The 25,757-nt window shown below is 41.2% G+C and overlaps 1 long non-coding RNA gene across 2 annotated transcripts in view; it reads right to left on the reverse strand.

Annotated features, from left to right (window-relative positions):
• LOC132651323 (uncharacterized) overlaps positions 1-25,388 on the reverse strand; it is a 310,782-nt gene extending 285,394 nt beyond the window's left edge. Inside the window, exons 1-3 of one of the 2 annotated variants that reach the window (XR_009589061.1) lie at positions 25,337-25,388; positions 14,742-14,819; positions 11,588-11,685 (exon numbers count right to left, since the gene is read on the reverse strand). This is a non-coding gene — a long non-coding RNA (uncharacterized LOC132651323). Of the gene's footprint in view, positions 1-11,587; positions 11,686-14,741; positions 14,936-25,336 lie in introns of those variants that run through there. The other variant, XR_009589062.1, reaches the window with a different exon arrangement.
• Between the last annotated feature and the right edge of the window lie 369 nt (positions 25,389-25,757).

Consider the following 25,757-nt stretch of genomic DNA (forward strand, 5'->3'; position numbering starts at 1 on the left):
ACGGCCACCCTTCTATGAGGGCATAGCCTTACCCTTAGAAGTAATTACAACTAATAATTCTAATGCCTTATGGTGGCAGGACCCAGAGGGAGTCAGCCTTACAGTAACACAGGTGTCCGGAATTGGAACATGCCTATTGGGACCTTCTATGCTTCCCCCGGTGGCTTTACAAGAAATTTGCAGTATTACTCTTGTAAATTCAAGCTTTACATATATTGCTGCACCTAATGGCATTTATTTTGCCTGCTCCACTGGTCTTACTCCTAATCTTGTAAGCTCCACCTTTTTAGTCCATAGAGATTACTGCGTCCTTGTACGGCTTTTCCCAAGGCTGACTATACATTCTAAGGATGAGTTCCTTCAGTTTTGGGAAAAAGGGGTACGTCCATCTCGAGTTAAACGTGAGCCCTTAACTGCCATTACTCTAACTGTAATTCTAGGACTTGGAGCTGCTGGAGCTGGTACAGGCATAGCCTCCCTAATTACCTCCCAGCAACAATTTAACCAACTCTCCCTGGCAGTGGACAAAGACCTACAAGATTTGCAAAAAGGCTTACAGGACCTAAAAGATTCTATGGTATCCTTATCTGAGGTAGTTTTACAAAACAGGCGCGGTCTAGATTTGTTTTTTCTCCAGGAAGGCGGACTCTGTGCTGCGCTCAAGGAAGAATGCTGCTTTTACACTGACAAAACAGGTTTAGTGCAAAGCAGTATCCGTAAGGTTCGCTCCACTTTGGAGGAACGAAAATGGAACAGAGAGAAACAAGAGTCCTAATATCAAAATTGGTTTTCCACATCCCCAGGGCTAACCACTTTGCTTCCCAGTCTGCTAGGACCTTTTGTAGGTATCCTTTTACTTCTCTCTTTCGGCCCCTGGGCCTTTAATAGATTAACAAGCTTTGTTAAGAGTCAGGTGGATTCTGCAATCAAGCCCATTGGAGTCCATTACCATCGCCTGGCTGGAGAAGAAGAATCTGCCGTAGAGCTTCCACCTGATGCCTCAGCTTCCCGCCCCCTCGATTTCTCCACCCTAATATCCCCTGGCCCAAGATGGAAGTTCAGGGGCTGCTCTCCCAACTAGATCTGGACCCTTTACGATTCTCACAATTGGCTGACCAATTTCGTTAAAATTAATTCAAACATATTTAACAAATGTCTTGTAGCTCTTAACTCGGGGTTGGCCCTCATTCTTTCTGAGGAGAGTTAATGCGTTACAGTTTCACAAACTGAGCGGTCTGGTAAGTCAGTGATGGTTGTGTGCAAGTCAGTCTTCGCCCACCTAAGACAGGACAGCCTCGCAATAAGAGGAGGTTGCTCCAATGACAGGTAATGGCCAAGCATTGCCTTCCACCAGGCTCAGACCCCCGTTTGTGCCCCTAATCATAATGAGGACTTATGCCCGCCATACTTGTTGATATACGCTGTCTATGGCCCTGGCACTCTGAGGGTTTTGTCCCATTGCACCAGAAGTGGCATAGACTGTCGACAATGGTGGTGACGTCCTGCTTTGGGGAAAGCGGTCTCCAAAACTTGCTTGTGTGGATAACCCCGAGTAGGCTATACAAATTGGCTCTTCCAAAATGCCTTTTTTATGATCATTGAGAATCCTAAAGGGTCCCCTCATTTTAAAGAGATAAAAAGGGAGGAGATGTTGGGAACTAAGCCCTGGGACCCTCCCTAAGAGCCTGGCCTGCCAGATAAGCACCGGACACCAGCAGGCCATAGTTTCTTACGACCCATTGTTCCCGAAACTGTTTGCTATGGGACACATCCGTGACCACAGATACTATCTTTGGGCCTTGTGACCTTTTACCCCACCTTCTCAATCTTGGGGACTTCCCACCAAGGGCCTTGGTATTTTTCCACTACTACTTCCCTTTTCTCGACCCTCTCCCCCCGCCCTGCCAGAACCGTGCTTTAAAAGAAACACTGAAGCTCAATAAAGCTGACACTTGACCGGCAACCATCTGCTTGTGTTCTTTCTCTCTCTCACCCATCTTTTCCAGGATTGACCCCCTTCGCCCCCACAAATAACTAGGTCCCGCGGGTAAGAGCAGGTGCTGATAGTATGTTTGTGTGCTTGTGTTCTCTTGATTTTTTTTGTTGTGATGTCATCTATATCCTGTGCTTCTTGAGTTTAGATGATCGCATTGGTTGGAGTTTTCCTTCCAATGTAGTAGCTTCTCTACATCTGCAAGCTGCAAAGATATTGTTTAAATTTAGTTTTGTCACGGAATATCTTCTTTCCTCCATCTGTGTTGACTGTAACTTTTGCTGGGTAACTTTTGCTGGCATCTGTGCTCTTTTAGTGTCTGCATGATATCCACTGAGGCCCATCTGGCTTTCATAGTCTCTGTTGGGAAGTCTGGTGTGATTCTGATAGGTCTGCCTTTATATCTTATTTGACCTTTTTCCTTGCTGCTTTTATTTTTTTTTCCATTGGGTAGATTTAGTGTTTTGATTATTATGTTGCACAAGTATTTTCTTGTCTGGTCTAGAATATGTGGTATTCTGTAAGCCCCTTTTATGTTTAAGGCTATCTCTTTCTTAAGGTTGGTGAAACTCCTAGATTTTATTGAAAATAGATTCTGGACCTTAGAGCCTGGAATCATCTGTTTATTTTATTGCTATTATTCTTAGGTTTCATCTTTTCATGGTGACCTGGATGTACCAGTTACTTCAACTACATCCTCAATGCCTGAGATTCTCTCCCCAATTTCTTGTATTCTGTTGGTGAGGCTTATCTCTATGGTACTTGATCACTTTTCTAAGTGTTCCATACCCAGTTTTCTTTGTGGTTTCTTTATTAATTCTAATTTTCTAAGGTCATGAGTAATTTTATTTCCTTCACCTGTTTGATTGTGGTTTCCAGTCTATGATGGCCTCTCTTTGGTTGTATTTGCCTGTATTTCTTTGAGAGATTAGTTGTTTTCCTCTTCATATGCCACAAATAATTGAATAAGCATAGATTTAAGGTCATTTTCTTGTGTTACAGCTACATTAGTATATCTATTGTTTTGGGGGGGGTTGGTGGAGCCATGGTGTCCTGATTTTTGTTGATTGTTATTTTATGCTAGACTTTTACCATGTGGTTTTCTGTAGCCTTCGCTGTTTGTTCCTGGAACCTGCACCAAAGACTGGACCAGCCTGTCTTTGGAGTCTAGTGTAGCATTCAGGAAGATGAGGAATGTGCAGTGGCTCAAGAATGGGTACTGGTAATTCAGATGCCAGTGTCTTGAAGGGCAGTGAACAGGCCAGGTAGTGAGCAAAAAAAAAAAAAAAAAAACAAAAAACAAAAAAAAACAGATGGGGGCAGGTGAATTGAAGGTCAGGGAGTGTGCATGCATGGGAGCTCCGATGTTTGGGGTGCAGGTGTTGCTGCTGGTCATGAACACTGAGCATATGCAAGTGCCCCAAAGGGCTCCAGGCCAAGATGACAACAGTGGGGGTTAATCTGAAGAAAGCTGGGCTGCAGCTTATAAGCCTGCCTAAAACTGTGTTCCTTGTATGCAGATTCCTCTTTGCTCTGCCATATTGGATCTGAGATCCCTGTGTTTCTCTTATTCCCCTGGTGTCCACAAGTTGTCCAGAGAATCTGTGGCTTGGTGGCTGGGATTCTGTCCCAGCAATCCTGATGTTGACCTCAGGGGAGCAGGAGGGATCTGAGGTCTGGTTGCTACAGCTGAGAGACCCTGGGGGTCCAAACTCACTGCAGTATGTGGAAGGGCAGGCTGCCCATAGTTTGCTACCCCTGGACCTGCTCAATGGACTTTGGGACTCTGATCCTCTACCCTTCAGTTATGGCGCACCCTGGTCTCCAACATATTGGAGTCTCCTTTTGTAATCTTTCAGCTTCCTTAATTTCTTTTTTGGTAAGATGCTTTCGTGAGCATTTTAATTTCCTCATGGGTCTCTTTAGGTCTATTTAGGATGGTGAATAAAAGTTGAATTCATGTTTGAGTCATGGTTGCTTGGGCAAATCTAAAACTTACCCATTTCATGTGCATTTTAAGCACTCTGCTATATAATTTTTCTAAATGTTCTCTTAGAATATTCTGAATTTCTTTGGATTCCCTTAGCAATGTTTTTCCATCACTTCTGATTCTACTAATTTGAGTCCTCTATTTCTTTCTTTGATTTACTTGAGACATGGGTCTGTCAATTTTCTCTTCAGAAAGAACCAGTTCTTCCTTTAGTTAACTCTATGCATTTTCTTTGTTTCTGTTTCATTCATTTCTATTAAAATCTTACTATTTCTTTTTAATGGATTATTAATTAATTTATGTACTATTGCAGCATCTAATCACACTTTTCCTCCTAGTCCCTCTCTGTCACCTTACCTGCCAATCCATGTGCCCTTCCTCTCTTTCTTTTCAGAAAAAAAGGAGCCTCCCTTGGATATCAACCAGCCTTGGCATATAAAGTTGCAATAAGACTATGCACAACTTCTGCTATTGAGACTAAACAAGGCAGTCTAATTATGGAAAAAGAATCCAATGGCAGGCAAAAGAGTCAGAGACAGCTTTGATCTTGCTGATAGGTGCCCCCATGAAGACCAATCTGCACAATGGTTACACATGTGCTCTTAGAAGTCCCACATGAGGACCAAGTTGCACAACTACTACATATGTGCAGAGAGCACATATCTGTCCCATGACTACTTTCTTGTAGGCAGTTCATTCTCTGTGAGCCTGTACCAGGAACCTTTCTGTGAGGCCATCCTCAGCATGGAAAAGAGAATTGGAGTATGTTTGCAAGCAGGGTGTTCCACAGAGTATATACTATATGAGGGGTCAGTAAGTGAAGGGAGTGAGTCAGGTGCAGTGGTCGGGGGAATCTCTCAGTTGACATTTAAAATTCAGACATTTCTGTAGCTCTGATTTACTATCAACAAGGTCCTTCTGTATACAAGTTTCACAGTTCAAATGCAGACTAATGATTATACAAGTGGTACAGAGTAGGTGTTTGATTTTTTTTTCATTACTTATCCAGGGTTACAAGTTCAGCAACAATTAAAAAAAATACAAACAGAAAAGATAGTATTATAAGCCCATGACTCTACTTTAAGGAATCAAAAAAAAAATATCTCCTGCAAAGAAAACATATTTAATGTATGACAGTTTGCTTTTAGACTGGCAGTGTTTGTAGTATGAGTGCAGTCCAGAAAAACAGAAAATACTGTAACAGGTCTTTGTATGAATAGCAAATACTAATAAATAACTCCTTTTACTATATGCATCATCATCATGCTATTAAGTAGAAAAAGTTTATTTTAGTCAATCTATCCTATTTACTGAGTTTTATTCCATCAGGGGTGTATTCTCTATGATCTCCTATCTTTAAACTACATTTTCAGGGAGCTCTAAACCTATAATGAAAGGAAGTCTTAAATCTACAACTGAATCTCCTGGCCTCTCAAGGTTTGCATAATGCCTTCTTTACTCTGCACCAAAATACTGTTTAGGGGAAGATACCCCAAGAAAACTTCTGAAATAATGGCCTCCTATCTAATATGCTTATCTGTGCTTAATGATGTCCTAGGCAGAAAGAAGATTTACAAACAGTGTACACATAAAGTTAAGTTTTGGATTTTCATAAAAAGACTCAGACATAAATTTTTGTAGAAAAAACAAATGAATCATAGTGCAGAAAGCCCCTAGTAAGGAAACACACAGAAAAAAAAATCCAAAAAGTTAGAAGAACAGTGATTTTAACAATCTACTCAGCTTTGCTGGAATTCCATGAAGCAAAGTAAATGACTTTCACCAACTCTGGTGAATATTACTGTGCCATTTTCTCCTTTCTGATGTAATGATTTAAAGATTTATAGACCTCTTGTGTGACACATAGGGCTTTTTTTAGTCTTCAGAGGATGACCAGAAAACCAAGTGTGGAAACTAGAACAATTCCTAGGATTACTCTGGAATTATAATGAAAAGACAAAGAGTCCTGTACTGAGTCAAAGAATGCTAAAGAATGTAGAAATGTATTTGCAACTTCTACAGCTGAGATAGATACTGATGGATCTGAGCTTAGAGCTGCAATTTGTTGATGCAAGTGTTGTATGCTTACCACCAAATCAGGATTGTTTCATAGGCCATGGATGTGGGATCTAACTTCTTGGCATGTTACCTTGGAAAAATATATAGACGTAGGGTAATAAATATCTACTGAAACTGTGAGTAACAAGAAAAATGAGAAAAACCCATGATGGTGGAATCAGAGAAGTCCATTTGGGTACACTGATGTGATCAAAATACTATACTTAGTAATTTAAATCACTTCATTTAAAAACATGTGAAGGATTACTTTATAGTTCTACTCTGAAATATGAGTGATATAGATTTCACTTTAATTGCCTTAAACAAACAGTAATAAATTCTTTAAACAAAACTTATTATTAAGTATCAAGGTTAAACAATAGATTAGGATTCATAAAGAGTTCATTATTTTGGCACTATCATGAAGCCGAATATGCCAGGCTATACAAATCATTGAAAAGAACTCTTATGAATGAAATGTGTAAAGTGTAAATACATGTATAAGCTGAAATGTTTATTCACTTTCTCCGCACAGATCAGCAGGAGTGCATTCCTTGCCTAAGTCAAGACTACCCAAACCCTGAGAGAAACCAGTGTTTACCTAAGGCAGTGATATTCCTATCCTTTGAGGATCCTCTGGGCATGGCTCTGGCCTGCACAGCTCTCTTCTTCTCTGTCAGCACAGTTACAGTTTTGGGGATCTTCCTTAAACACCAAGAATCAGCCATTGTTAAGGCCAATAACAAGACTCTCAGCTATACGCTGCTCATCTCCATCCTCCTCTGCTTCTTTTGCTTTTTTTTCTTCATTGGACACCCAAACAATGTCTCCTGCATACTACAACAAGTAACATTTGCATTTGTATTCACATTGGCTATTTCCACTGTTTTGGCAAAAACTATAACTGTAATTCTGGCCTTTAGGATCATGAAACCTGGGAGAACAATGAGAAGGTTTTTTGTCTCAGGCATCTATAATGCTGTCATCCCCATCTGTGTCCAGATTCAACTTATTCTCTCTGGAGTCTGGCTGGGAACCTCTCCTCCCTACATTGACACAGATGTACAATCTGAACATGCTCATGTCATCATTTTATGCAACAAGGGCTCAGTTACTGCTTTTTACAGTGTGCTGGCTTACTTAGGGACTCTGGCCCTAGGGAGCTTCACTGTGGCTTTCCTGGTGAGGAACCTGCCTGACACATTCAATGAGGCTAAGTTTCTGACATTCAGCATGCTGGTGTTCCTTAGTGTCTGGATCACCTTCATCCCTGTCTACCAGAGCACCAAGGGCAAAGCCATGCTGGTTGTGGAGGTCTTCTCTGTCCTGGCCTCCAGTGCAGGGCTGCTTGTGTGCATCTTTTTCCCAAATTGCTACATTATTCTCCTAAGACCTGATAAAAACACTTTGAGAAGTTTGAAAAACAAAAAAAATAGCAAATAAAAATTGATCATTTTGATGTATTAGTTTTCTAATAAAACCCATTAGTATACAAAAATTAAATCATTTACCTACCTTAAAGTAACTTTTTCTGAAATGTGTATTTAAAGAAAATAAAAGCCTCTTACTTTGTCTCTCAATCACAGACATTTTATTTTAGAATAAAAGCTACTGTTAAAAACATATTTTAGTAATTTATGCATGTTACTTATGAATGTGTGGACAATATACATATTCAAAATGTAATTATATGATAGTAATTATATGATAGTAATTATATGATAGTAATTATATGATAGTACATGAACTGAAAACTTGTTCTCTCTGTTATTTTTGGGAGTATAACAGGTTTGGGTGGTATATGAGATTCTTCTACAGAACAAACATGAAAATCGATCTAGGGAAAGGGGGGACTGGTGTCTTTGAAACAGGTTGAGCCATTCAAGAAATCAGAGTAGAGAATTTTCTAAATGGAAAAAATAAATCTGCTGCCTGACCCTGCTCTCTTTTCCTTGACATACATAAAAATGATTTGACATCCCACTCTCCAAATACTTGCTCAGTCACCTTCATTGCTATTCTGTTCACAATAGGTAGGAAATGGAAGTTCATAAATATGTTTAACATGATAAATATCATACATATAAATAGATGTAAGTAAGAAAAATATAATTTAGGTAACTCATATCCAGAAGACAAATATCTTTCATTCTCTACTCTGGGGCATCTAGCTCCAAATGTTGGTTTGTGGGTATTCATCATGGAATAACTGTAGAAACAAGAAAGCATGGTAGGGAAGCAATACAATGGCAGGTACAATTGATGCGATTGGGATAAACCAGGGGAGGTACTCTAATTATGAAGGAGGATAAATATAAAAGAAGGAAATGGTTGAAATAACAGTAAATTTTTGAAAGAGTTTTCAGCAATCATATTGTGAATTATCTACATAAAATCCCTATAATACATGTTAGTCCATTCATGAATATAAACATGTTGCAATCTAGATATTTTTAATAATGCACACAAATAAGTATAGTTCACCACTGACCAAAGATTATGCTATTGTTATATCTAACCTGAAAACTACAGTCCATTTCCAGCCTGAAAAGATGCTTTTTGTTCAGTCTGAAATACCTGAAAATAACTAGGAAAATGAAGAGGTGCCATGCTAACTCTTGAAAGTTGAATTTCCACCAAGTGTCAGATTCTTGGAACATAACTTTATAGTTATTCTCAAGTGCCTGGTTTTTCAACAATACATAAGACATTGAAGACATGGCATGCATGCTTGTGGTTGTTCGCATTCCCCTTAACATTCACTACAATCCACCTAAAGAGGAAAATACACACCAACCCAGCTATACACCCTTCACTCTCCAATGATAACCTGCGTACAAGATTTGCTGGTGCACTTTGGGGCAAATTTCATGGAAGTGATCAGTTAATATCTGATTGGGTTTCAGGTGGCTCACTCCATGAAAAGCAACCTTGATCCAACATGGCTTGGGTGACCAGGAGCCTTCATCTACACAGGCCATGGACATCAGAGAAATGTAAATGCTATAGTTGTGCTAAAGGAGCACAGCCATAATCACAGATTGATGCCTTACTCAGCCATCATAGAAAACTTCTTCCTGCAGCAGACGATAACAAATACAGAGATCCACATGTAGTTGATTTGCAGACAGTGAGAGGCCTTGGACCACCCCACCCTAAATGAGATGTCTCCAGCAATTCCCTCCCCTAAGGGCTCAAGGAACTCTGTGCAGAGTGTAAGCACCAAAGGGGATGAAGGACACGAGGGTAACAATGCTTTGTAAACACAACAGGACCAACACACATATGAATGCACCCTGACCCACAAGCTAGCTTTTCTATTACATTCCCCTGTCGGGGCTACCTTGCCTCACCACAGGGGAAGAGGATGCACTGAGTCCTGATGTGACTTGATATGGTGGCATGGGTGGGTGGACACAGGGGAGGGGATGATCCCCTTCTCTGAGGAGCCAGGTGAGGGGTGATAGGGGAAACAGGGAGAGTAGAACCAGGAGGAGAGGAGGGAAGCGTCTACGACAGGGATGTAAAATGAATCAATAAATATTAAATAATAAAATAATAATAAATGAGGGGGCTGGAGAGATGTCACAGAGCTTAAGAGCACAGGCTTCTCTTCCAAAGGTCCTGAGTTCTATTTCCAGCACCCACGTGGTTGTTCACAACCATCTATAGAGAGATCTGGCACCTTTTTTCTGGTATGCAGGCAGAATACTCTACAAATAATATATTTTCAAAAAAAACATCCCCTCCCTCCAAAAAGAACACTCACTACCTCTTTAAATAATAATAATAATAATAATAATAATAATAATAATAATAATAATAATAAATTTTAAAGATAGTTTTCTCCAAAGGGCCAAAAAACCAGACTAATCCGTTAGCCCCATGAGCGGCAACAGATGGCAACAGAAATATTCAAGGGCATATTTGTGGGTTGTCAAGGCTACAATATATATTCACTTCTTTTGTATGCCTGTGGCTTCTGGTTTCATGCTTTCATGGTATTTCTGTGTGAGCGAATATCTGTATCTCTGCACCCATGTTTTCCTCATGTTTTTTCTTTGCTCCTTTTATTAATAACATTAGGCACTTCAACCATTTTATTGATTTCTGGAAGATTGGAGCCTGACAATTTCTTCTTTCTGAAATACGAAAGTGTGTGCCCGTGACATAAATCCACCTCCCCAAACTAATGATCTGGCCTGCCATTTAGCATTTTCTGGTCTAGGGTTGGTGCATTTCTGTGCTTCTTTGCTATCACCGCTGTGGTTTAAATCAATTTGTGAAGTACTAAGCCTTTCCTGGCCAAGGGCAATCCCAGAATTCTAAGCCATCCCTTGATTATCTGCTGCTACTGCTTCCTCTACTATTTATTCTACATTGGCCACCACAGCACAGTCATCTGCGTCACCCAACAAGCCACTCTGAAGCTCTGTTCATGAGTCATTTAGGGTGTATATGTTTGAGAGAGAGAAAGAAAGGGAGACAGAGAGATAGAGACAGACAGACAGAGAAAGAATTCTACTAAATGTGTGTGTGTGTAGTTAATGCTATAATTCAGGAACACTGAGGCAGTTGCTGGTATCAATAGCCTATCATCCTTCTCATTTGCTCTTGGATTCAACTTGTTGTCTGTGAAGTTTGCTGGGAATTTCTCTCCCATGTTAAAAGAGTTGCATACCCTGAACCTGACCGCCCACCTCATCATGGGAATGAGAATGCCCACAGAGGCTCTGTGTCTACAGAGTCTGACTAACCCATCAGAACTGGAGTGATGTGGAGATGTTGATGTGTCCAGAGCCTGATAACAATTTGTCTTTGGCCATCTTTAGCCCCTATTTGCCATTCTTTGCCAGCCTCTTGGTTGGACCTAGTGTCTTAGGACTGATGAATACCTGTAGGGTCATGCTAAATAGAACACAAGCTTCTTCCAGGCCGGTTGTTAAGAATTTCACCTTATGGTATTGGAGGCCCATAGCTGAGTTTCCTGTTTTGCCATAACCCACTTTTCTAAGGTCTAACTGAAGAGCATTTATGGCTCTTCTGATAGTATATATATTTAATGGGATTGCCTCCACATGGGAACGTGTAATTTGGAGTGACCTGAATCTATGCCCCCGGGCCATGGCAATTGTCATGTTCAACAAGGACACAACTCCTGCTTTCTACTGTGTTCTGGGATACTCAGTTGTCCTTTCACTGATGAGTGTCCACTGTGATTTTTCTGGCTAGAGCTTTCCTGACTGATCTACAGAAGCCAGGTTCCTGACACCCAGTGTGTTGGTGTTCTGCAGTGTCTTAGCCAATTTCCTGACTGACCCCTATAGCACCGTGGGCAAGGTCAAGGTAGTTGTAGAGTTTTCATGGGAACCCAGAAATGTCGGTGACTGCCTTCTACACTTACAGTCAATATTGTGAGAAGATTTCTACCAATAAGCCACAACACTGAGGACGAGATCATGGATGCCTTTCATAGTTCTGGGGCTACAGAAAAGGCTCGGGGTTAAAAGCACTTGTTCTTGCAAAGGATCAGGTGTGTTTCCCACCTGGTAGCTCACCCCATCTGTAACTCCAGTTCCAGGGGATTCAGCTCCCTCTTCTGGTCTCTTCAGGCACCACGCATCCACTTGGTACACAGGTACACCTTTTCACGTAGGCAAAACAGTCATATGTGTAAAAATAAACAGATGGGATTTACAGTTCTTAGGAGGGGGAAAAAAGAAGATTAGTAAGTAAAGCTATTTTATTGACCCCACAGCCACAGCTTAAATTTACATAATCCCAGTTTAAATGTGCCCAGTTTAAATTCTTCTGCTCAGCCAGGGCCCAGCAAGTCCTTGCTCCCTGAAAAAGAAATTCTGGGATCCCTGCCACACTTTCTTTAATGAGTGCCAACTCTCCCAGTGAAAAACAGGCCTGGTCTCAGAAAGGTAGACAGAGATTATGAACTGTTTTTATAGAAATCAAAGAAGGCAGGAAAAACTACAAAAGATCCATAGGGCGGGGGTTGTGGTGAGACACAGGGTTCTATTTTTATTTTGTAAAGAGAATATGTGAAAACCTTCTACTGAAGAAGAAAGGTGTGAAACACTTGACAAAATATTCTGCCTGTCGAGGCCACATTACCACAGTGCCTCTCATTGGCACCTCTTAAAAAATGTGCTTTTCTAGTTGTGAGGATGATTGCACATTTACTTTTTAAAAGAGACATATGTTTGTGTATAGTGTGTGTGTGTGTTTCCATGTGGGAGAGAAGAGGACACTGGATTCCCTGGAGTTGGAATTACAGTTGGTTAGGAGTTGCCTGACATGGCAGAGCGATACATTTAAGTATTTTATTATGTGGGAGATACGTTATGCATACAAAGTTTGGAAATGTTAAAATGTGATAATCCCCCCCCACACACAAAACAGATAAATGTACTATCTGCTTCACTGTTCTCACTTTAGCAGCCCAAGCCTGGAACCTCAGCATTCAGAAGGCTGAGACAAAAGGATCACAAGTTTAAGGCTGGCCTCCCCACCTCCCTCTTAAAAGCTGCTGTTTACTCAGTCATTGCTAAGGCAGCATACAGCTTCCTAGTGGTCATAGGTAAGAAATAATTATCGTCCTGAAAATACAATGATAAATTTAATTCACCATATGGTGACATGAGCCCTTGAGATGAACTCAGCAGTATTTGTTTAAACTTATGTGTGACCATAATAAAGAATCATTAAGACATTTCTTAATGAAATTAAGACACTTCATTTCCTTCCTTGAAAAACAATGCCTCCTTCTACAGATGCTCATTACACATTCATTTATGTGTTAGAAAATTTATGGAACATGAGCTAAAAAAAAGTGGGACCAGGGCTGGGCTCAGATGATAAGAGCATAGGTTGTTCTTCCAAAGGTCCTGAGTTCAATTCCCAGCAACCACATGGTGACTCACAACCATCTATAGTGAGATCTGGTGCCCTCTTATGGAGTGCAGGTGTACATGCAGGCCGAAAACTACATAATAAATAGATAGGTAGATAGATAGATAGATAGATAGATAGATAGATAGATAGATAGATAGATTGGAAGAAATAAAGAAAGAAAATAAGAGTGAAAGAATGATGGGACTAACAAATTAATACCATAATTCCTTCTTAAAAATGTTTCTAGAAATGTGATCCTCCTAACTCTGCCTCCTGACTGCTTACCCTACCCTTACCTTGTATGTTCCCTCATACACTTAGCCTAGAAATTTCAGTTTAGAAAACAGTCTGAAGAAGAAGCCCTATTTTTTTTTTGGTGTCAAATATCACCAAATAATATTGAAATATTGAAGCATTTGAGGCAGTAACAAGCAGAATGCTGGAACATGCGAGAGACTAGAACAAATATGTTAAATTCTCAGCATGCTGGAAGGAGGATTCTGTCAGGTTTTGTCCAGCATCTCCAGTGTCCAGTCCTTTTGTTCTGCATACATATAATTTCTCACAAGTATCATACAGTTCTAAAATTATAAATGTATGAGATGTGCAGGATGAAACTAAACTGTAAGCCAATTTTAACTATGCCAAATAAAATAATGGCATAATGAATTTTTGAAGATATTATAGCCAAGGATTTATTGGCCATGTTTTGTTGATGTTTTGACTGGAGACATATTTTTATGTCTCAGTCAGGTTGAGAATTGTTTCCATGTAAAGGGATCAACAATATAAGTTACCATTATTATTGAACATACAATCATTATCATGTTGAAATAAAAACAATGTTGGATAGATCAAAGTATCTTTTGGGGGGATCTTGGGTAAGTGTTGTATTAGGCCAAGCTGCTACCTATCTCCCGAGAGGTCTTCCATTAGAGAGACAAGCCGGTTGCCTTGAGCAACAGAAAAGGCATGTTTTAAATAAACTTTATATAAACTCCTTTTTAATTTAGAATTTAAGCATACCCTAGGTATCCTGTACCTGTTTAAAGGTTTAGGCCTAGGTTTTTATATATGCTGTAGCTATTTGTCCTATCCCCTTTTTTAATATAGAATGGGAAGTTATGCCTTTATAGCCAAACTTTATTTAAACTCCCTCTTACCTTTAGCATTTAAGCATACCACAGGCATATTGTACCTCAGTTTTATATTGGTTGTGACTATTTTTTGGCTTGCCCCCTTTTTTTGCACAGGATGGGCCTTTATAGCCAAACTTTATATGAACTCACTTTCCCTTTTAGCATTTAAGGATATGCTAGGCATCTTGTACCTGGAGTTTTACATTTGTTTGGGCTACCTTTGGCCTGCCCCCTTTTTGATATGGAAGGAAGGAAGGAGGGAGGAAGGAAGGATGGAGGGAAGAAGGGAGGGAAGGAAGGAGGGAATGAGGGAGAGAAGGAAGGATGAAGAGAAAGGGATGGGAGGGAAAGAAGGAGGGAGTGAAGGAGGGAGGGAGGAAGGAAGGAAGGAAGGAAGGAAGGAAGGAAGGAAGGAGGGAGGGAAGGAAGGAGAGAAAGAGAGAAATAAAGAATTCCAGGCTGCCCCAATTGCTTGTGAATTATTTCGAGACAGGGTCTCTCTTTGTGGCTCCAGCCAAGTCCCGGACTTGCTCTGTGGACCAGGATGGCCTCGAACTCACGCCTCCCTGAGCTCCAGAACGCTGCAGAAACCTACTCACCACCTTCCCCTCTCCTCCCTCCCCCAGCCGGCAGCCCCCACCGGGTTTGGATTCACTTGGCAGCGTCCTTGTCCTCTGGAAGCTCCTGCCGTTGTGGGTCTTGCTCTTGTGTTCCACCTTGTGAGAGAAGAACGCTGTGCGGGGGTAAGTGAGGAGAAGGTCACAGTTAGACACACTCCAGGGGTGGAGGAGAGGAAGGGGTATCAGACCTTTCAATTGTCTCCCCAAGACTTTAAGATGCTTCCTGGATTCTGGAGGCAGAGGAGGAAGAGGAGAAAGAGAAGGAGGAGGAGAAGAAGAGGGAGGAGGCAAAAGAGGAGGAAGTAAGAGGAGGAGGAAAAAAAGAAGGAGGAGGGAGGAGAAAAAGGAGGAGGAGGAGAAGAAAAAGGAGGAGGAAAAAGAGGAGGAAGGAGAAGGAGGAGAAGAGGAAGGAGGAAAAGAAGGAGGAGAAGGAGGAGGAGGAGGAGAAGGAGAAGGAGGAGGAAAAAGAGGACGAAGTAAGAGGAGAAGGAGAAGGAGGAGAAGGAGGAGAAGTAGGAGGAAGAGAAGGAGGAGGAGAATGAATTAATGAATGAATGAGTGAATGAATGAATGAGTGCACAGAGGACTGAAGGATTTGCACATAGGGTTAAGTCCATTGCCTGCGCGGAGGGAGCCCAGAGAGAAGGAGCTGATAACACATCGTTATCATTACAATGTACTAATAACATGTTTGCCATCCTCCAGGTCGCAGTACAAGGACCCCCATGTGACCCCTCAGGCAGGTTACCCAGAGGGCCGAACGCTTACCATCAGACCAACCTCCAGGAGGTGACCTCTGAGGAGCTGGGAGGGACTGGCCTGGAAGGGCGTCCTTTGAGCTCCACAGCACATTCCAGTGCATCGCGTAATGTATTTAAATATATTCAAATTTATTCAAATACCCGTGTATTAAAATAAAGTCAAACACATTCAAATATATTTAAATGAGCTTGAATACTCAGGGTTCACAGACGAGGAGAGACAGAGAGAAAAAGAGACAGACACAGAGAGACAGAGACTCAGAGACACAGAGCCAGAGACACAGAGCCAGAGACACAGAGACAGAGATACAGAGATAGAGATACAGAGGGAGACAGAGAGACAGGGACAGAGAGAGACAGAGAAACAGAGAGACAGACAGAGAGACAGAGACACACCCAGAGACAGAGATACAGAAAGACAGAGAGACAGAGACAGACAGAGGCAGAGACAGGGACAGAGACAGAGAGAAACAGACATACACAGAGACAGAGATGGAGACAGAGAGACAGAGACACAGAGACAGATACAGAGAGAGAGACAGAGACAGAGATGCAGAGACAGAGAGACACACAGAGAGAAACAGAAAGACAGAGAGACATAGAGAGACAGAGACAGAGAGAGACACAGAGAGATAGACAGAGACAGAGAGACAGAGACAGACAGAGAGAGACAGATAGAGGCAGAGAGAGACAGAGACAGAGTCAGAGACAGAGACAGAGAGTCAGAGACAGAAACACAGACCAACAGAGACACAGAGAGACAGAGACAGAGAGAGACAGAGACAGACACAGACACAGTAACAGAAACAGAGACAGACACAGAGACAGAGAGACACAGAGAGGCAGAGAGACAGAGAGACAGAGACAGAGAGATACCAGAGTGCTGTGCAGAAGGGACAGGACTCCTGTGTCCACTCCACATCCAGGGATGGAGGGCGATGGTGATTGCGACAGTGACAGTGATGGTGGCAGAAGGCGGCTCTGAGGAAAGCTGTTAAAGGGCCCCTCGCACTTCTCACACACAAGAAAGTGACAATAATAAAATAATAATAGTAAACAGACAAAATTACCAATAAATGATAAAAATCAGGTAATAATAATCAGATAATGATAATAAACAGATAATAATAAACCGATATGAACCAGATGATAATAATCAGATGGTAATAAACAGGTAATAATAAACAGATAATAAGGATCAGATGATAATAATAATGATCAGATGATAATAATATCAGATAATAATAATAAGAAAATGATAATAAACACATAATCATAATCAGATAATAATAATGAACAGATAATAATGATCAGATAATAATAATCAAATAATAATAATCAGATAATAATAACCAGATAATACTAGCCAGATAATAATAATCACATAATAATAAACAGATAATAATAATAAACAGATAATGATAATAATATCAGATAATAATCATAATCAGATAATAACCATATCATAATATACAAATAATAATAAACGGATAATCATAATGGTAATCAGTTGATAATATCAAATAATAATGATTAGATTACAATAATGAAGAGATAATAATAATATCAGATAATAATGTTCAGATGATAATATAATAATAATCAGATAATAATAATCAGATGATGATAATCAGATGATGATAATCAGATGACCAAACCCCAGCCGGTGACGGAAGTGAAGGAAGGCGGGAGCTGATGCAGAGGCAGTGGACCAGCCGCCCAGGGCTGGCTCTGTCCACAGGGGCCTTGGTCTCACCACAAGCCCAGAAGATGGCTCCTCCCACAGGGGGCGGGATCTCCTCACCAGCCCAGGTGATGGCTCCTCCCACAGGGGGCCTGGTCTCCTCACCAGCCCAGGAGATGGCTCCTGCAGAAGTCCTCTCCTTCACAAGAGCTAATTTCAGATCAAACCTGTTTACAAAGCTTTCCGGTTTGGGCCAGCAGCTGATTTTTACTTATTCCTAGAGGAGAATCCTAGGCTCCCTCCGCCATTTCTTTTTTTTTTCCTGGTGATACTTCCTGACCAGTTGTTGGTGGTCAAGAGCTAAAGTCCTGTCCCTAATATTATCATTAACCCTGGAATCCTCCCGAAACAAACGGAGAGAGAGAAAGAGAGATTGTTATGTGAATTTTAACAATGTATTTTAGTTAAAACATTAGAAACACAAAATTAAAAATGTTATTAAAACTTGAATGGAGAAAGATGAACGAGCTTACAAAGGTGGCGAGCCTGCTAGAATAATACATCAACTTTAAACTCAAAAGGAAATCAAAACACCGAGCCTGACTCCTTGGACACCGTCATTGTTAGCAAAGACGTTATCATCTGCAATGGTATGTATTAAAACCGAGAGAGGGATATTCGTTTAGGATAAACACATATGAAAAGATTTGATGTGTCCAGAGACGGGTCAGTAGAGAAAATGAGGAGGAATACCTCCACCTAAGGAGAAGAATTAACACATCTGAGACATCACAAGGTGCTTAAAGACGTTCCCCTGGGACGTGAGGTGGTTGAATCAGCCCAAGAAAACAGCATGAGGTCATGAACATGACAGGAATCAGCATACATCTTTCAACAATAATTCAATAAGTGGTCTAAAATTCTCAATAAAAAACACATGAACTACCAGACTGTCTAAGAGACAGGATCCGCCTATTTTCTACTTCTGAGAACATCCCCTCTACATTAGACACAGAAACTGACTTGTGGTTACAGGTTTGAAAGAATCACAAGGAGGTGGAACCAGAAAACAACTATATTCTATTGTCTGAGAATATTTTTATTTTTTTTGGTCTGATAACATGCACTTCGAGTCAAAAGTTGTCAACAGGGGAGATCCAAAATGGAGGTGTAAGCATGCAGGGAGGTGAGAGCATGCAGTGAGGTGTGAGCATTCAGGGAGTTATGAGCATTCAGGGAGTTGTGAGCATGAAGGGAGGTGTGAACTTGCAGGGAGGTGTGAGCATGTAGGGAGGTGTGAAAATGCAAAGAGGTGTGAATGTGCAGGGAGGTGTGAGCATTCAGGGAGGTGTGAGCATGCAGGGAAGTGTGAGAATGCAGAGGTGAGAACGTGCAAGGAGGTGTGGGCGTTGTAGGAGGTGTGAGTGTCCAGGGAGGTTTGAGCATGCAGGGAGGGGTGAGCGTGTAGGGAGATGTGAGCATGGTAGGAGGTGTGAACATGCAAGGAGGCGTGAATGTGCAGGGAGGTGTGAGCATGCAGGGAGGTGTGAGCAGGCAAGTAGGCGTGAGCCTCATAGGAGGTGTGAGAATGCAGGGTGGTATGAGCATGGTAGGATGTGTGAACTTGCAGGGAGTTGTGAGCATGGCATGAGGTGTGAACCTGCAGGGAGATGTGAACATGTAGGGATGGGTGAACATGCAAGGAGGTGTGAGCATGCAGGAAGTGTGAGCATGCAAGGAGGTGTGTGCATGCAGAGAGCCGTGAGCATGGTAGGTGTGAGCGTCCAGGGCGGTGTGAGCCTTGTAGGAGGAGTGAGTGTGCAGTGAGGTGTGAGCATGGTAGGAGGAGTGAACTTGCAGGGAGGTGTGAGCTTGTAGGGAGTTGTGAACATGCAGGTATATGTGAATGTGCAGGGAGGTGTGAACATGTAGATAGGTGTAAATGTGCACGGAGCTGTGAATGTGCAGGTGGGTGTGTGCATGCAGGGAGGTGTGAGCATGGTATGAGGTGTATGCATGCAGGGAGGTGTTTGCATGGTATGAGGTGTGAACCTGCAGGGAGTTGTGAACCTGTAGGGAGGTGTGAAGGTGCAAGGAGGTGTGAATCTTCAGGGAGTTGTGAGCATGCAGGGAGGTGAGAGCATGGTAGGAGGTGTGAACTTGCAGGGAGGTGTGAGCATGGAAGAAGGTGTGAAATTTTAGGGAGGTGTGAACATGTAGGAAGATGTGAATATGCAAGGAGGTTTACGTGTGCAGGGAGCTGTGAGCGTAGTACTTATGAGCATCCAGAGAGGTGTGAGGCTTGTAGGAGGAGTGGGCGTGCAGTGAGGTGTGAGCATGCAGGGAGGTGTGAACATGTAGAGAGGTATGAATGTGCACAGAGCTGTGAATGTGCAGGTAGGTGTGTGCATGCAGGGAGGTGTGAGCATGATATAAGGTGTGAACTTGCAGGGAGGTGTGAGCATACAGGGAGGTGTGAATGTGCAAGGATGTGTGAATGTGCAGGGAACTGTAAGTATGCAGGGAGCTGTGAGCATAGTAGGTGTGAGCATCCAGGGAAGTGTGAGCCTTGTAGGAGAGAGTGTGCAGGGAGGTGTGAGCATGGTAGAAGCTGTAAACTTGAAGAGAGGTGTGAGCTTGTAGGGAGGTATGAACATGTAGGGACATGTGAGCCTGCAGGGAGGTGTGAACATGTAGAGAGGTGCAAACCTGCACAGAGGTGTGAATGTGCACAAAGGTGTTAGCATGCAGGGAGGTGTGAGCCTGCAGGGAGCTGTGAGCATGGTAGAAGGTGTGAACGTGCAGGGATATGTGAGCATGCAGGGAGGTTTGAGCGTGCAGGGAGATGTGAGCCTTGTAGGTGTGAGCATCAAGGGAGGTGTGAGCATGCTAGAAGGTGTAAACTTGCATGGAGGTGTGAGAGAGGTGTGAACATGCAGGGAGGTGTGAGCCTGCAAGGAGTTTTGAACATGTAGGGAGGTGTAAATGTGCAGGTAGGTGTGAATGTGCAGGTAGGTGTGACTGTGCAGGGAGGCATGAGTGTGCATGGAGGTGTGAGCATACAGGGAGGTGTGAGCATGCAGGGAGATGTGAGCATGGTAGGAGGTATGAACTTGCAGGGAGATGTGAGCATGTGGGGATGTGTGAGCGTGTGGGGATGTGTGAACATGTAGGGAGGTGTGACCGTGCAAGGAGATGTGAGCGGGCAAGAAGGTGTGAGCCTTGTAGGAGGTGTGAGCATGAATGGAGGTGTGAGTGTAGTAGGAGGTGTGAACTTGCAGGGAGATTTGAACCTGTAGGGAAGGGTGAACATGCAAGAAGGTATGAACGTGCAGGGAGGTGTGAGTGTGGTAGATGAGAGCGTCCAGGGAGGTGGGAGCGTGGTAGGAGGTGTGAACTTACAAGGAGGTGTGAATTCAGGGTATTGGGTGGGCTATGCAAGCCTTGAGGACCGTAAAACATGGAAGAACTGAGGGATTGCTGGGAAAAAATTGGCAGCTAATTCTGTATTGATATGTTAAATATGAACCTCTGCCTTTTGTTCCAGGTATGAAACCTACATCTATGGAAATATAAACTTCAGACTGAGCAGTTTGGTCTCCACTAGGTAATGATTAAAAAATGAGCTCACAAGGAAGAAAGGTGGCAAAGACAAAGATTCTATTTTTCTTTGCTTTCTTTATATCTTCTTTCTTTTCTTTGAGGGAGGGTGGGTACCCAGACTGGACTCAAATTTTTGCTGTCGTTTTGCTTTTCTAATTAATTTGTATGTTATTAATCATTTTTATTTTTTCACAATTTATTCGTTGTATACCCCTTTTAAAGGTCACTCCCTCAACTCCTACTGGTCCCACACTTCTTCCCTCTTTCCCCCAAACCCTTTCCCCTAATCCTCTCATAGGGGGAGTTCCCCTCCTCTCCCATCCATCCACACATTATCAGAACACTACTCAGCTATTAAAATCAGGGAAATAAAATTTCTGCTCTTATTACTTCTGCATAGGCCACTGTGCTCACATCAGAAGATTTCATACCATGAACCTTGCCTGCAAGCTTACTGTGAACTAAACAATAGGTATAACTCATTTTAGAGAGTCCCACCCCCAAGACACTGTTTGATTTACCATCTCACATCAAGAAACATGTGAAATTTGAAATGCTATGAAGTGTGAAACATTTTTTTTCACAAGCATTTCAGAGAACGTGGTTCTCTTGCTGCCTGGAGGCTGTTTCCCACCAGCCCAGGAAGGAAGGAGGCCCAGAAGATGAGGTATAAAGCTTGGAAGCCACCAAAGCATAACAAAGATCAGAATACTCGGGGAAAGTAAGTTCAACTTTAGAAAGTAAGTTCAACTTTAATTCTAGAAAACAGAGGGTATGTACCCCTTGGGGAGTGACTGGGATGCTCTAAAATAAGTGTAGATAATTTTTTAAAACAGGGCACTTCAAGGATGCTTGATTTGCATTAAACAGCACATTCCTATCATGTGAAAAAGAACATGGAACCTAATTAACCTATATTTGAAGGGAGGGGAGTTATCAGGGATCTGTGTCAAAGGCCATGTATCAATTTTGGTTGGTGGCATCTATGTCTAAAGGCACTCTCCAGATGAAGTCAGGCAGAGAAAACACACCCTTGCCATGGTTTTACAACTAGGCCAGCAGCAGGGTCATACATGGAAGAGAAAGCCTCCTCCCTCACATCTCAAAATTCAGTCTGGGTTGTGATGGTTTTCAATAGAACCCCTGGAACCATAGGTATGTGCACGCAAAGAAACTTCTACAGGCTACCACTGTTGTGATATTCTCAGAGAACTTCCTGGCTGGTGTTAGTTCACCATTCCCTACATATTCATCCACTGGACTCAAAGTTTCTTGTGTAAAGTGAGGCAACTGAAAACAGTAAATGGTGAGAATCAAGATTATCAATAAGTCTTCCATAAACACCTTATTATATAATACTGTTGCATGTAATTGATATTCAACATTAATTGTATTCTTTTTAAAAATAAGTTTATTTACTTTAAATTCCAATAGTAATCCCTCTCCCTTCTCTGCCCAATGACTACCCTCCGTTCCTATTGCCCCTTATTATATAGTACTGTTGCATGTTCCCTTCAGAAAAGGGAGGTCATTTCCACTGAGCTAGTTTTACAGTTCTGTTGCATCTCAGTGGACCAAAGTACACAAAGGCCTTTCCAAATTGCTTATACTCACAGAATTCCTCTCCAGTAAGGATACTTTTATGATGATGATGACTCTAGATTTGTGCAAGGCCTCACCATTTTAACACATTCATAAGTTTTTCCTCTATTATGAATCCTTTCATGATGATGAAGATTATACAAATGTGGAATGGTTTCACCATGTTAAAAGCACTCACAGTCTTTCTGTCCGTTAGGGTTTCTTTCATGAGTGTGGAGATTATTCTGAAGTCCAAAAGTTTTTTCACATCGGTTACAGTCAGACATCTTTCCAGTATGTGTTATTTTATGTATTAGGAGATGTTATGTGCAAAGGCTTTGCCACATAGTTATATTCATATGGTTTCCCTCCAGAATGTGCTGTTGTCTTAGGAGATGATTGTTACATGCAAAGGCTTTATCACACTAATTACCCTCACAAGGCTTCTCTCCACTGTGTGTCTTTTCCTGTTTTCGGAGACTACTCTGCTGTGCAAAGGCTTTATCAGGTTGGGTATATTCATAAGTTTTCTTTCCAGTATGTGTTCTTTTATGTCTTATGAGATGACTGTTTTCTGCAAAGGCTTTACCACACTGGTTACATTGATAAGGTTTCTCTCCAGTGTGTGTTCTTTTATGGCTCATGAGATGACTGTTTTTTGCAAAGGCTTTACCACACTGGTTACATTCATAAGGTTTCTCTCCAGTGTGTGTTCTTTTATGGCTTAAGAGAGTACTGTTTTCTGCAAAGGCTTTGCCACACTCATTACATTCATAAGGTTTCTCTCCAGTGTGTGTTCTTTTATGGCTCATGAGATGACTGTTTTTGGCAAAGGCTTTACCACACTCATTACATTCATAAGGTTTCTCTCCACTGTGTGCTCTTTTATGGCTCATGAGATGACTGTTTTGTGCAAAGGCTTTACCACACTGGTTACATTCATAAGGTTTCTCTCCAGTGTGTGTTCTTTTATGGCTTAAGAGAGTACTGTTTTCTGCAAAGGCTTTGCCACACTCATTACATTCATAAGGTTTCTCTCCCGTGTGTGTTCTTTTATGGCTCATGAGATGACTGTTTTTTGCAAAGGCTTTACCACACTGGTTACATTCATAAGGTTTCTCTCCAGTGTGTGTTCTTTTATGGCTTAAGAGAGTACTGTTTTCTGCAAAGGCTTTGCCACACTCATTACATTCATAAGGTTTCTCTCCAGTGTGTGTTCTTTTATGGCTCATGAGATGACTGTTTTCTGCAAAGGCTTTGCCACACTCATTACATTCATAACGTTTTTCTCCAGTGTGTGTTCTTTTATGGCTCATGAGATGACTGTTTTCTGCAAAGGCTTTGCCACACTCATTACATTCATAAGGTTTCTCACCAGTGTGTGTTCTTTTATGGCTTATGAGATGACTGTTTTGTGCAAAGGCTTTACCACACTGGTTACATTCATAAGGTTTCTCTCCAGTATGTGTTCTTTTATGCCGTATGAGCTGACTGCTTTTTGCAAAGGCTTTACCACATTGATTACATTTGTAAGGCTTCTCTCCAGTGTGTGTTCTTTTATGCCATATAAGAACAGTGATATACGGGAAGGTTTTCCCACATAGAGTGCATTTAAAGGGTTTCTCTCCAGTATGACTGCTTTCATGCCTGCAAAGAAAATTGGCACATGTGAAAGATTTACCACAGTCATTTCATTACACTAATAAATATATTTATCTATATGAATTAATTTCATAATTTTGTCTAATGGTAAAGAAGAATCAAATTTTAAAGTTTTATCACTTTATTTACATTCACGGTATTCTCCTTCATTACGGGTATTTTTGAATATTCCTGTGATGGTAAGAGAATTTGTTATGTGGATCACTTTTATAGCATCATTTTTCTATAACAGGTTTTCTACTATATATGAAGAGTATTATAAGAATTCAGAGTTTTACCACAGCAATCCCATTCACAAATTTTTGTACTGTATGAATGATACTTCATTTACAAAGTGAGCCAGGACAAGCAGAAGTTCCAAATTCCTAGTATTCATAGGTATTTTCAGCAATATGAGTTTGCTGATAAATTCTCAGTGAAGTTGCAAAACCAATTAACAGTAACCATTTATCACATTCAGAAAATTTACTCACAGTGGGGACTACTACCAAATCAATTGTTCTTGGAGAAAGACAGGGACACTGCTTCTTTCAATATCCCTATGCTCATGTGTCTTAGAATCATTTTGACATATGATATACCAGTTTAATTTACAAAAATAATAAAGATTCCCACATTGAATTAACACAGTTCGTTTTTTGTTCATCATAGACATGTCATATAGGGATTAAGGTTTCTCCACAACAAAATTCTTGATTCTCATAAGCTGCTCCTTTCACTAAACTTTACAATGTTACTGCACGAAAATGAGTAACACTGGTTCTACTATAAATTTTTTGCTTATTAGAAGGTTTTGGACACATACTGATCACCAATTCAGTGTGTATACCTCTTACAATATCTGAGTAGATAGAATGAGACTAAACAGATTGGCAGTTCAAGTCAGTAGCTGTAATGTCCATATGATTCAAATGGTATTTTTGTTACAATATTATTATTTTTTCTTCTATCTTAGGGGAGTGCCTTGTAAACACAAATCAGATACCTGACATTGAAGTACATGGAATGATGAGATTTTAATGATCATCAGTACGCATAAAGCAGTGCTGTTTTTACACTGTTGCTTTTCTTTAAAACTTCCAGGACACAGCCATGTGTGCTGGTACATGCCTTCAATCCCAGCACTTGTGGAGGCAGAAGCAGGCAGATCTGTGTGATTTTGAGGTAAGGCTGGTCTAACAAGCAAGTCTAAGAAAGTCACAGATACCCAGAAAAAAAAATCTTTTTCAAAAACAGAAAATAAAAAGCAGCCAATAACCAAACAAACAAAAAACACCAAACTTCCAGGACACATTAAAATTTAAGATTTATATCTGTATCAACATGCACATAAAGTTACCTTTTATTACTTGTAGAACTTTGAAAATGTTCTTCAATATTATGGTCATCCCAATTGTAGCCTAAAATATAGTACGAGAAAATATATATTATTGGAAATATCATATTATTATTAAGGTAAACTTAACTCACTATCTTCTGTGACCCTTAGAACCATGCCTGATTTATTTACCACATTCCTCCTCATTCTCAATTGGAATTACAGAAGAGGATCAATAACAAAGTAAGATTTGTCTCTTTATTTTAAAAGTGAAAGAAAAATTGCAGTCTTACCTATAGAAGTGAGGTTTTCACAGGTCTCTAGCATCACATCTTTGTAGAGTTGCTTCTGTGAAGGTTCCAGCAAGGCCCACTCTTCTTGGCTGAATTTCACATGCACGTCATTGAAGGTCACCGAATTCTAAAATATGCCATACATTTGT

The sequence above is a fragment of the Meriones unguiculatus genome (assembly GCF_030254825.1).
Source record: "Meriones unguiculatus strain TT.TT164.6M chromosome 13 unlocalized genomic scaffold, Bangor_MerUng_6.1 Chr13_unordered_Scaffold_45, whole genome shotgun sequence".
NCBI lineage: Eukaryota > Metazoa > Chordata > Mammalia > Rodentia > Muridae > Meriones > Meriones unguiculatus.